This window comes from Eleutherodactylus coqui, chromosome 4 (assembly GCF_035609145.1).
Source record: "Eleutherodactylus coqui strain aEleCoq1 chromosome 4, aEleCoq1.hap1, whole genome shotgun sequence".
Classification (NCBI taxonomy): Eukaryota; Metazoa; Chordata; class Amphibia; order Anura; family Eleutherodactylidae; genus Eleutherodactylus; species Eleutherodactylus coqui.
In genome coordinates, this window is record NC_089840.1 from 183,706,925 (window position 1) to 183,717,148 (window position 10,224).

The 10,224-nt window shown below is 46.4% G+C and overlaps 1 long non-coding RNA gene across 2 annotated transcripts in view; it reads left to right on the forward strand.

Annotated features, from left to right (window-relative positions):
* The first annotated feature begins 9,112 nt into the window (after nucleotides 1-9,112).
* LOC136624814 (uncharacterized) overlaps nucleotides 9,113-10,224 on the forward strand; it is a 41,861-nt gene continuing 40,749 nt past the window's right edge. The window contains exons 1-2 of one of the 2 annotated variants that reach the window (XR_010792447.1): nucleotides 9,123-9,151; nucleotides 9,378-9,459. This is a non-coding gene — a long non-coding RNA (uncharacterized lncRNA). Of the gene's footprint in view, nucleotides 9,152-9,377; nucleotides 9,460-10,224 lie in introns of both variants that reach the window. The other variant, XR_010792448.1, reaches the window with a different exon arrangement.

The window sequence follows — 10,224 nt, forward strand, 5'->3', positions numbered from 1 at the left end:
CTGCAGTAATTTTACATAGTATAGGGCCAGTAGTGGTGAGGCAGGGACAGTGGGAAAGGTGAAAGAGATATACTGTCTATATAGGCAGTGGGCTTTTTAAAAAAGATTTTGGGAAAAAAATCTTATTGGGCTGCCTGTGACCGTCCTCAGTGTACTGCGTGTCTGCTGGGGGTAGTAGTTATAATTTATACGCAGCTAAGTGTTACAGCAGGCTTGCGCAAAATTCTTTCCTGGCTCTGCGTTGCCCGTTACATTACCGCCGTCATCCCGTCCAGAGGGAAACAGTATACATATATACGCTGCCTACCGTATCTGTCTGATGTCTCAGCTCAGCCTTTAAAAAAATAGAAGCAAAACACTTAAGGCCTACTTGTGGCCGTTGGACATTTGACTGCTTCTGCGCTGTGAATTCCACTAGCACAGTCATATGCACCTACGTCTCACTACAGGCTTGCGCAAAATTCTTTCCTGGCTCTGCTGTGCGTTACGTAAGCGAAGTCAGCCTCCAACCACAGGCCAATAAGCGGCACATTTAATTACAGCGTTCTGTTTCTGCACTACTGGTAATACACCATGCTGAGGGGTAGGGGTAGGCCTAGAGGAAGTGGACGCAGGCGAGGACGCGGAGCCCCAAGTCAGGGTGTGGGCACGGGCTGAGCTCCTGATCCAGGTGTATCGCAGCCGACTGCTGCGGGATTAGGAGAGAGGCACGTTTCTGGTGTCCCGAGATTAATCTCACGACTTATGGGTCCACGTGGTAGACCTTTATTAGAAAATGAGCAGTGTGAGCAGGTCCTGTCGTGGATGGCAGAAAGTGCATCCAGCAATCTATCAACCACCCAGAGTTCTGCGCCGTCCACTGCTGCAACTCTGAATCCTCTGGCTGCTGCTCCTCCTTCCTTCCAGCCTCCTCACTCCATTACAACGACACATTCTGAGGAGCAGGCAGACTCCCAGGAACTGTTCTCGGGCCCCTGCCCAGAATGGGCAGCAATGGTTCCTATCCCACCGGAGGAGTTTGTCGTGACCGATGCCCAACCTTTGGAAAGTTCCCGGGGTCCGGGGGATGAGGCTGGGGACTTCCGGCAACTGTCTCAAGAGCTTTTTAGTGGGTGAGGAGGACGACGACGACGATGAGACACAGTTGTCTATCAGTCAGGTAGTAGTAATTGCAGTAAGTCCAAGGGAGGAGCGCACAGAGGATTCGGAGGAAGAGCAGCAGGACAATGAGGTGACTGACCCCACCTGGTTTGCTACGCCTACTGAGGACAGGTCTTCAGAGGGGGAGGCAAGTGCAGCAGCAGGGCAGGTTGGAAGAGGCAGTGCGGTGGCCAGGGGTAGAGGCAGGGCCAGACCGAATAATCCACCAACTGTTTCCCAAAGCGCCCCCTCGCGCCATGCTACCCTGCAGAGGCCGAGGTGCTCAATGGTCTGGCAGTTTTTCACTGAGAGTGCAGACGACCGACGAACAGTGGTGTGCAACCTTTGTCGCGCCAAGATCAGCCGGGTAGCCACCACCACCAGCCTCACCACCACCAGCATGCGCAGACATATGATGGCCAAGCACCCCACAAGGTGGGACGAAGGCCGTTCAGCGCCTCCGGTTTGCACCACTGCCTTTCCCCCTGTGCCCCAACCTGCCACTGAAATCCAACACCACTCTAAGGACACAGTCACTACCGTCTCCTGGCCTGCACCCACACCCTCACCTCCGCTGTCCTCGGCCCCATTCAGCAATGTCTCTCAGCGCGCCGTCCAGCCGTCGCTAGCGCAAGTGTTTGAGCGCAAGTACGCTGCCACACACCCGCACGCTCAAGCGTTAAACGTGCACATAGCCAAATTTATCAACCTGGAGATGCTGCCGCATAGGCTTGTGGAAACGGAGGCTTTCAAAAGCATGATGGCGGCGGCGGCCCCGCGCTACTCGGTTCCCAGTCGCCACTACTTTTCCCGATGTGCCGTCCCAGCCCTGCACGACCACGTCTCCCGTAACATTGTACGCGCCCTCACCAACGCGGTTACTGCCAAGGTCCACTTAACAACGGACACGTTGACAAGCACAGGCGGGCAGGGCCACTATATCTCCCTGACGGCACATTGGGTGAATTTAGTGGAGGCTGGGACTGAGTCAGAACCTGGGACCGCTCACGTCCTACCCGCCCCCAGAATTACGGGCCCCAGCTCGGTGGTGGTATCTGTGGTGGTGTATGCTTACTCCACTAAACTACCCTCCTCCTCCTCCTACGCAACCTCTGTCTCGCAATCAAGATGTGTCAGCAGCAGCACGTCGCCAGCAGTCGTTGTCACGTGGCGTGGCAGCACAGCGGTGGGCAAGCGTCAGCAGGCCGTGCTGAAACTACTCAGCTTAGGAGAGAAGAGGCACACGGCCCACGAACTGCTGCAGGGTCTGACAGAGCAGACCGACCGCTGGCTTGCGCCGCTGAGCCTTCAACCGGGCATGGTCGTGTGTGACAACGGCCGTAACCTGGTGGCGGCTCTGCAGCTCGGCAGCCTCATGCACGTGCCATGCATGGCCCACGTCTATAATTTGGTGGTTCAGCGCTTTCTGAAAAGCTACCCACGCTTGTCAGACCTGCTCGGAAAGGTGCGCCGCCTCAGCGCACATTTCCGCAAGTTCCACACGGATGCTGCCACCCTGCGCACCCTGCAACATCGGTTTCATCTGCCAGTGCACCGACTGCTGTGCGACGTGCCCACACGGTGGAACTCTACGCTCCACATGTTGGCCAGGCTCTATGAGCAGCGTAGAGCTATAGTGGAATACCAACTCCATCTGCCAGGTCCTTGGAAACTTTGAGGAGTCTACCCAGATGGTGAGCGGCGATGCTGCAATCCTTAGCGTCACCATTCCTTTGCTATGCCTCTTGAGAAGTTCCCTGCAAAGCATAAAGGCAGACGCTTTGCGCTCGGAAACGGAGGCGGGGGAAGACAGTATGTCGCTGGATAGTCAGAGCACCCTCCTGTCTATATCTCAGCACGTTCAGGAGCAGGAGGGGGAGGAGCATGAGGAGGAGGGGTAAGAAACAGCTTGTCCCACTGCTGAGGGTACCCATGCTGCTTGCCTGTCATCCTTTCAGCGTGCATGGCCTGAGGAGGAGGAGGATCCTGAAAGTGATCTTCCTAGTGAGGACAGCCATGTGTTGCGTACAGGAACCCTGGCACACATGGCTGACTTCATGTTAGGATGCCTTTCTCGTGACCCTCGCGTTACACGCATTCTGGCCACTATGGATTACTGGGTGTACACACTGCTCGACCCACGGTATAAGGAGAACCTTTCCACTCTCATACCCAAAGAGGAAAGGGGTTCGAGAGTGATGCTATACCACAGGACCCAGGCGGACAAGTTGATGGTAAAATTCCCATCCGACAGCGGGCCACGTAGCAGGGGAGGCGCGGAGATCAGGCAGCATGTACAGCACAGGCAGGGGAACATTCTCTAAGGCCTTTGACAGCTTTCTGGCTCCCCAGCAAGACTGTATCATCCTCCCCAGTCAAGGCTGAGTCAGCGGGAGCACTGTAAAAGGATGGTGAGGGAGTACGTAGCCGATCGCAAGACCGTCCTCCGTGACGCCTCTGCCCCCTACAACTACTGGGTGTCGAAGCTGGACACATGGCCTAAACTCGCGCTGTATGCCCTGGAGGTGCTTGCTTGTCCTGCGGCTAGCGTCTTGTCAGAGAGGGTGTTTAGTGCGGCTGGGGGAATCCTCACGGATAAGCGTACCCGCCTGTCAACCGACAGTGCCGACAGGGTTACACTCATAAAGATGAACAAAGCCTGGATTTCCCTAGACTTCTCTTCTCCACCAGCGGACAGCAGCGGTACCTAAACAATATGTAGGCTGCACCCGCGGATGGAAGAATCGTTCTCTATCACCATAAAAAACGGGGACCTTTTAGCTTCATCAATCTGTGTATTATATTCCTCCTCCTCCTCCTGAAACCTCACGTAATCACGCCGAATGGGCAATTTTTCTTAGGCCCACAAGGCTCAGTCATATAATTTTTGTAAACAATTTTTATACGTTTCAATGCTCATTAAAGCGTTGAAACTTGCGCCTGAACCAATTTTTATTTTAACTGGGCTGCCTCCAGGCCTAGTTACCAATTAAGCCACATTAACCAAAGCGATTAGTGGGTTTCACCTGCCCTCTTGGTTGGGCATGGGCAATTTTTCTGAGGTACATTAGTACTGTTGGTACACCAATTTTTTGGGGCCCTCGCCTACAGTGTAATCCAATTAATTTTTTGCCCACCTGCATTAAAGCTGACGTTACATCAGCTGTGCTGGGCACTGTAATGGGATATATTTATGTACCACCGGTGGGTTCCAGGGAGCCACCCATGCTGTCGGTTCACACGGAGTTGTAACTGCATGTGTCCACTTCTAAAGAACCCCAGTCTGACTGGGGCATGCAGTGTGGGCCGAAGCCCACCTGTATTAAACATGACATTACCTCAGCTGTGATGAGCAATGCAATGGGATATATTTATGTACCGCCGGTGGGTTCCAGGGAGCCACCCATGCTGTCGGTCCACACAGAGTTGTAACTGCATGTGTCCACTTCTAAAGAACCCCAGTCTAACTGGGGCATGCAGTGTGGGCCGAAGCCCACCTGCATTAAACATGACATTACCTCATCTGTGATGGGCAATGCAATGGGATATATTTATGTACCGCCGGTGGCTTCCTGGCACCCACCCATGCTGTCGGTTCACACGGAGTTGTAACTGCATGTGTCCACTTCTAAAGAACCCCAGTCTGACTGGGGCATGCAGTGTGGGCCGAAGCCCACCTGCATTTTATCTGACGTTACCTCAGCTGTGCTGGGCACTGCAAAGGGATATATTTATGTACCGCCGGTGGGTTCCTGGCACCCACCCATGCTGTCGGTCCACAGGGACTTCACAATAAGGAGTTGTACCTGCCTGTGTCTATGAATTAAAAACCCCGGTCAGGTTGGGGCATGCAGTGTGGGCTGAAGCCCACCTGCATTTAATCTGACGTTAGCTCTGCTGTCCAAGGCACTGCAATGGGATACATTTATGTACAGCCGGTGGGTTCCAGGGAGCCACCCATGCTGTGGGTGCACATGGAATTCCCATTGCGGAGTTGTACCTGCCTGTGACTATTTATAAAAAACCGCAGTCTGACTGGGGCATGCAGACACCTTGACAGAATGAATAGTGTGTGGCACATAGGTTCCCCATTGCTATGCCCACGTGTGCAGCTCCTGATGGAGGTGGCACAGGATTGGATTTCTCATTACTTCTGTACAGCATTGTGGGCTATCGCCCCGCCCCTTTTAAAGAGGGTCGCTGCCTAGCCATGCCAACCCTCTGCAGTGTGTGCCTGCGGTTCCTCCTCATGGCAGACGCACTTATAAATAGACATGAGGGTGGTGTGGCATGAGGGCAGCTGAAGGCTGCGCAGGGACAATTTGGTGTGTGCTGTGGACACTGGGTCGTGCAGGGGGGGGGGGGGGTTTGGGCAGCATGTAACCCAGGAGAAGTGGCAGCGGAGTGTCATGCAGGCAGTGATTGTGATTTGTTGGAGGTAGTGTGGTGCTTAGCTAAGGTATGCATTGCTAATGAGGGCTTTTTATAAGTAAAAATTGTTGGGAGGGGGGGGCCCACTCTTGCCACTATTGAAGCTTAATAGTGGGACCTGGGAACATGAGATGCAGCCCAACATGTAGCCCCTCGCCTGCCCTATCCGTTGCTGTGTCGTTCCCATCACTTTCTTGAATTGCCCAGATTTTCACAAATGGAAACCTTAGCGAGCATCGGCGAAATAAAAAAATGCTCGAGTCGCCCATTGACTTCAATGGAGTTCGTTACTCGAAACGAACCCTCGAGCATCGCGAAATTTTCGTCCCGAGTAACGAGCACCCGAGCATTTTGGTGCTCGCTCATCTCTATTTCTGACATATCTTTCAACCTTTTTCAAACCCTTCTGGATCTCAACAAATTTGTCCACAATTTAATGGTGAAAAAACATTTCATTAACAGTGATGACTCCTTTACTCCAGCTACTAAGAGAGAACTTATACAGGATACATTTGAGGATTTAACCCCGAAGGACACAGCTGCCCTTTTGGACTTACATCATCTACATAGGGAGTCAGTTACAGCTGATGTCCTTACACACAGGATCAACATAAAAACACCCAACCCTGATTTCTATCCAACACAAACCCGCACACAGGTTGTGGAAGATTTTCAAACGATTATGGAAAAAGAACTGAAGTTATTACAAGCACAAACTAAGGACAATCAATATGGACATTCTGGATTCAATAATATGACGAAGAGGGAGAGAATTGAGTTATCGCGGTTATCCAAAGATGAAGACATCAGGATTTGTCAGTCAGACAAAGGGGGAAATATCACTATTATGGACACTACCCTATACATTAATTGCATTAATCACATTCTTGAGCATAGGATTACTTATAAAAAACTACAGGGAGATCCCACGATTGTTTTTTCTAAACAACTGCATGAATTATTACAATTGGGATCTAACTTAGGTGTGATTACTGCTAATATGGGAGAATACCTTATCCCTACTAACCCAAAAGTCCCATTTATGTATGGCCTCCCTAAAACGCACAAGGATTCCTTCCCTCCTCCCATGCGCCCTATTATTTCGGGAATTGGTTCCCTATGTGAAAGACTCAGCGCTTGGGTAGACAAATCTTTACAACTACTAGCTATGCGTGTACTGGGTTACCTGAAAGACAGCAGCAGTGTTTTGAAAAAATTGGATACATTTGTGTGGCAGGAGGATTACATTTGGGTAACATGTGATGTTGTCAGTCTTTATACCTGTATACCACACCACGCTGCCCTACAAGCTTTACATTATCATTTGAAAGAATATAGCGAGTACAGTAGTGAACTGAGAGAATTTATTATGCTTTGTACAGAGTTTCTCCTCACTCATAATTTTTTTATTTTTAGCAATCAATTTTTCCTACAGCTGGTAGGAGCTCCTATGGGGTCGAAATTCTCTCCCACTTTAGCCATACTGTATATGGCTTGGTGGGAAGAATCCTATATTTTCTCTATATCTAATCCATTCATTGACAGCGTGGTGTGGTATGCCAGATACTTGGATGACATTATTATTATTATTATTTGGAGACAGGGATCTTCCCATTCCCAAAATGTCGCTATTTCTGATGCCCACTCAGAATTATTAGAATTCTCGAGTTATATTAACAAAAATAACTGTAACTTACAATTCACCATTAATAGTGATCAGAACAAAATTAATTTCTTGGATCTCCTATTAGGCCTTAGTCACACGGGCGTAAATACGCGCGTATATACGCGCATAAAAACCCACGGGCGTTTTTACGCGCGTATATACGCGCGTAAAAACGCACCTACAAAAGATAGAACATATTGGTGGCAATGGACATGGTCACGCGTTTTTTTTACGCGCGTATATACGCGAGTATATACGCGCGTATTTACGCCCGTGTGACTAAGGCCTTAGAGGTCAGTTGTTCTAGGGATAGTATCAATGCCTCAGTATACCGCAAACCTAGCAGTGGAAACACAATACTTAAGGCTACTAGTTGTCACCCCCGACACACAATCAATGCCATACCACTCACAGAATTTATTAGGGCAAAACGCATATGCACTAATACATCGAGCTATAATATGTCAGAAAATCAAATCTGTACCCGCTTGGCGAGCAGAAGTTATAACCCACAAATTTTGAGGAATGCTAAGGACAAGGTTAATAAAATGGATAGAAAGACCTTACTGTATAAGGATAAAGATTTATCTGATGGTATATCCAACAAAATTGTCTTCACTACACCATATAGTAGGGAATTCCCACAGATAAGAAAATTATTCTTCTCCTACCTTCCAATTTTAAAACAGGATGATGATTTAAAATCTATCTTGGATAAAGGCGTGCTATGCACCTCTCGCAGAAACCGTACTATTGGAGATAGAGTATCTAAGAATTTCATATGACAGAAACCCAAAAATAATTGGATTTATATTAATGGATTCTTTAAATGTGCTGACCCATGTTGTGGTTGTTGTCAGTACACCCTTAATAAATCTAGGGAATTCAATAACCCACAGAACAACAACAAATACAAAATCAATAGTTTTATTAACTGCAAAACTAGTGGAATAATCTATATAATAGTATGTACTCTATGCAATCTACTTTATGTAGGATGTACCTCCAGAAGACTACATATCAGAATAGCAGAACATCTGAGGGACATCCAAAAAAATTTATTAGGAAAATCAGGGGTTGCAAATCATTTTATCCTAAAACATGGTGGTGAGACAAAAAAATTCTCATGTTTGGGTATAGACAGAGTTTGGAAAAATAGGAAACAAAAAGTAGAAATGAAGGATATTCTCCGTAGGGAAGCGTATTGGCTCTTGGAACTAAATACTAGATTTCCGTTTGGTATGAATTATAGAACGGATTTATTCTGTGTTTATTAAAAAACAAAGGGATTTTTTTTTTTTTCTCTTTCCTGACTTCTGCTCTGTAAATTTTTGGTGAACTCATATATCCTGCAATTGTTTTACTACAATGCAGAGATAATTTTTGTATTTATATATCTATGAGATCTGGGATTATGCATTCAGAAGAATGGAGAGGGGATGGGAGAGGGAGAAAGAGAAAGGGGAGAGAAAAAAAAAAAGAAAAAATTATTTTTTTTTCCTTCTGCTCTGTAGATTTTGGTGAACTTATATACCCTTCAATCGTTTTATTACTATGCAGAGATAGCTTATGTAACTATATATCTAGGAGATCTAAGAGCATGTATTCAAGTGTTTTTTTTTTTTGTTTGTTTGTTTGTTTTTTCTTCCTTCTTGGACTTTTACTTTGTTGGAATTTTTGCTTTCCAGATTCCTTTTCCCTTTAAAATTTTCACTTATTTATCACTGTATAGATGTATTCAAATACTACTTTCCAGATATCCACATACATACGTGTCCCTCTGTCTGTCTGTTTTAAACTCTTTTGCAACAAATCTCTGTATGCTAGTTACAACAAGTGGTGCAATTAACTCCTGAACACACCCTCCACACCATTCCTTAGCCATCTCTCCTCCTGACAAGCTAGCACACACAGGTATTGCTTCTTTGATTTTAATTTGTATTTTGTCTATAAATGTCTTGTGTGTTCCATACCTCATAGCTGTTGACAAAGGCTACAATAGCCGAAACGCGTTCAGTGCGAACCTGTGAGCTGTATGCTTTTTTATTTAATAAAGAATGAAATTTTTTTAACGGTGAATGAAATTTTTTTAACGGTAGCAGCTCCTCTCCACTCCTATTTTTGTTTATATGGAATTTAGCCGTTTGCCGTCAGCTGCTTGAGGACGGAGTTCCTGTTGAATTTCAGATCCCCCTGCAACACTGAAAGATACTGATGGTGAGGTGAGCCAATATTTCTTTTTTGGCTTATCTATCTATCCATCTGCTATCTTCCTATCTATATATCTGATGATCTGCTATCTATCCATCTGCTATCTATCTATCTATCTAGCTGATAGATAGCAGATGGATAGATGGATAGATGGATAGATGGATAGCAGATGATCTATCTATCTATCTATCTATCTATCTATCTATCTATCAATCAGTTAACTGTCTGTCTATCTATAACACTCTATGTACCTCTTTATCCATCTGCTATCTATCTATCTATCTATCTATCTATCTATCTATCTATCTATCTATCCATCTGTTGTTTATCTACCTATCTATCTCATATCTATCTGTTTATCTATCAATCTGCTATCTATCTATCTATCTATCTATCTATCTATCTATCTATCTATCTATCTATCTATCCATCTCCTATCTATCTATCCATCTGCTATCTATCTATCCATCTGCTGCAGATTGATAGATAGATAGATAGATAGCAGATGGAGAGATAGCCAGATAGATAGCAGATCATCTGCTATCTATCGATTTATCTATCTATCTGCTATTCATCCGCTGCAGATAGATAAATAAAGATTAAAAAAATGCGTATCTGCATAATTAATGCGTATCTGTATCTATCTATCCATCTGCTATCTATGTATCTATCCACTTGCTATCTATTTATCTTTCTATCCATCTGCGATAGATAGGAAGATAACAGATAGATAGGTAGAAAGATAGATAGCACATGATCTGCTATCTATTTTGCTA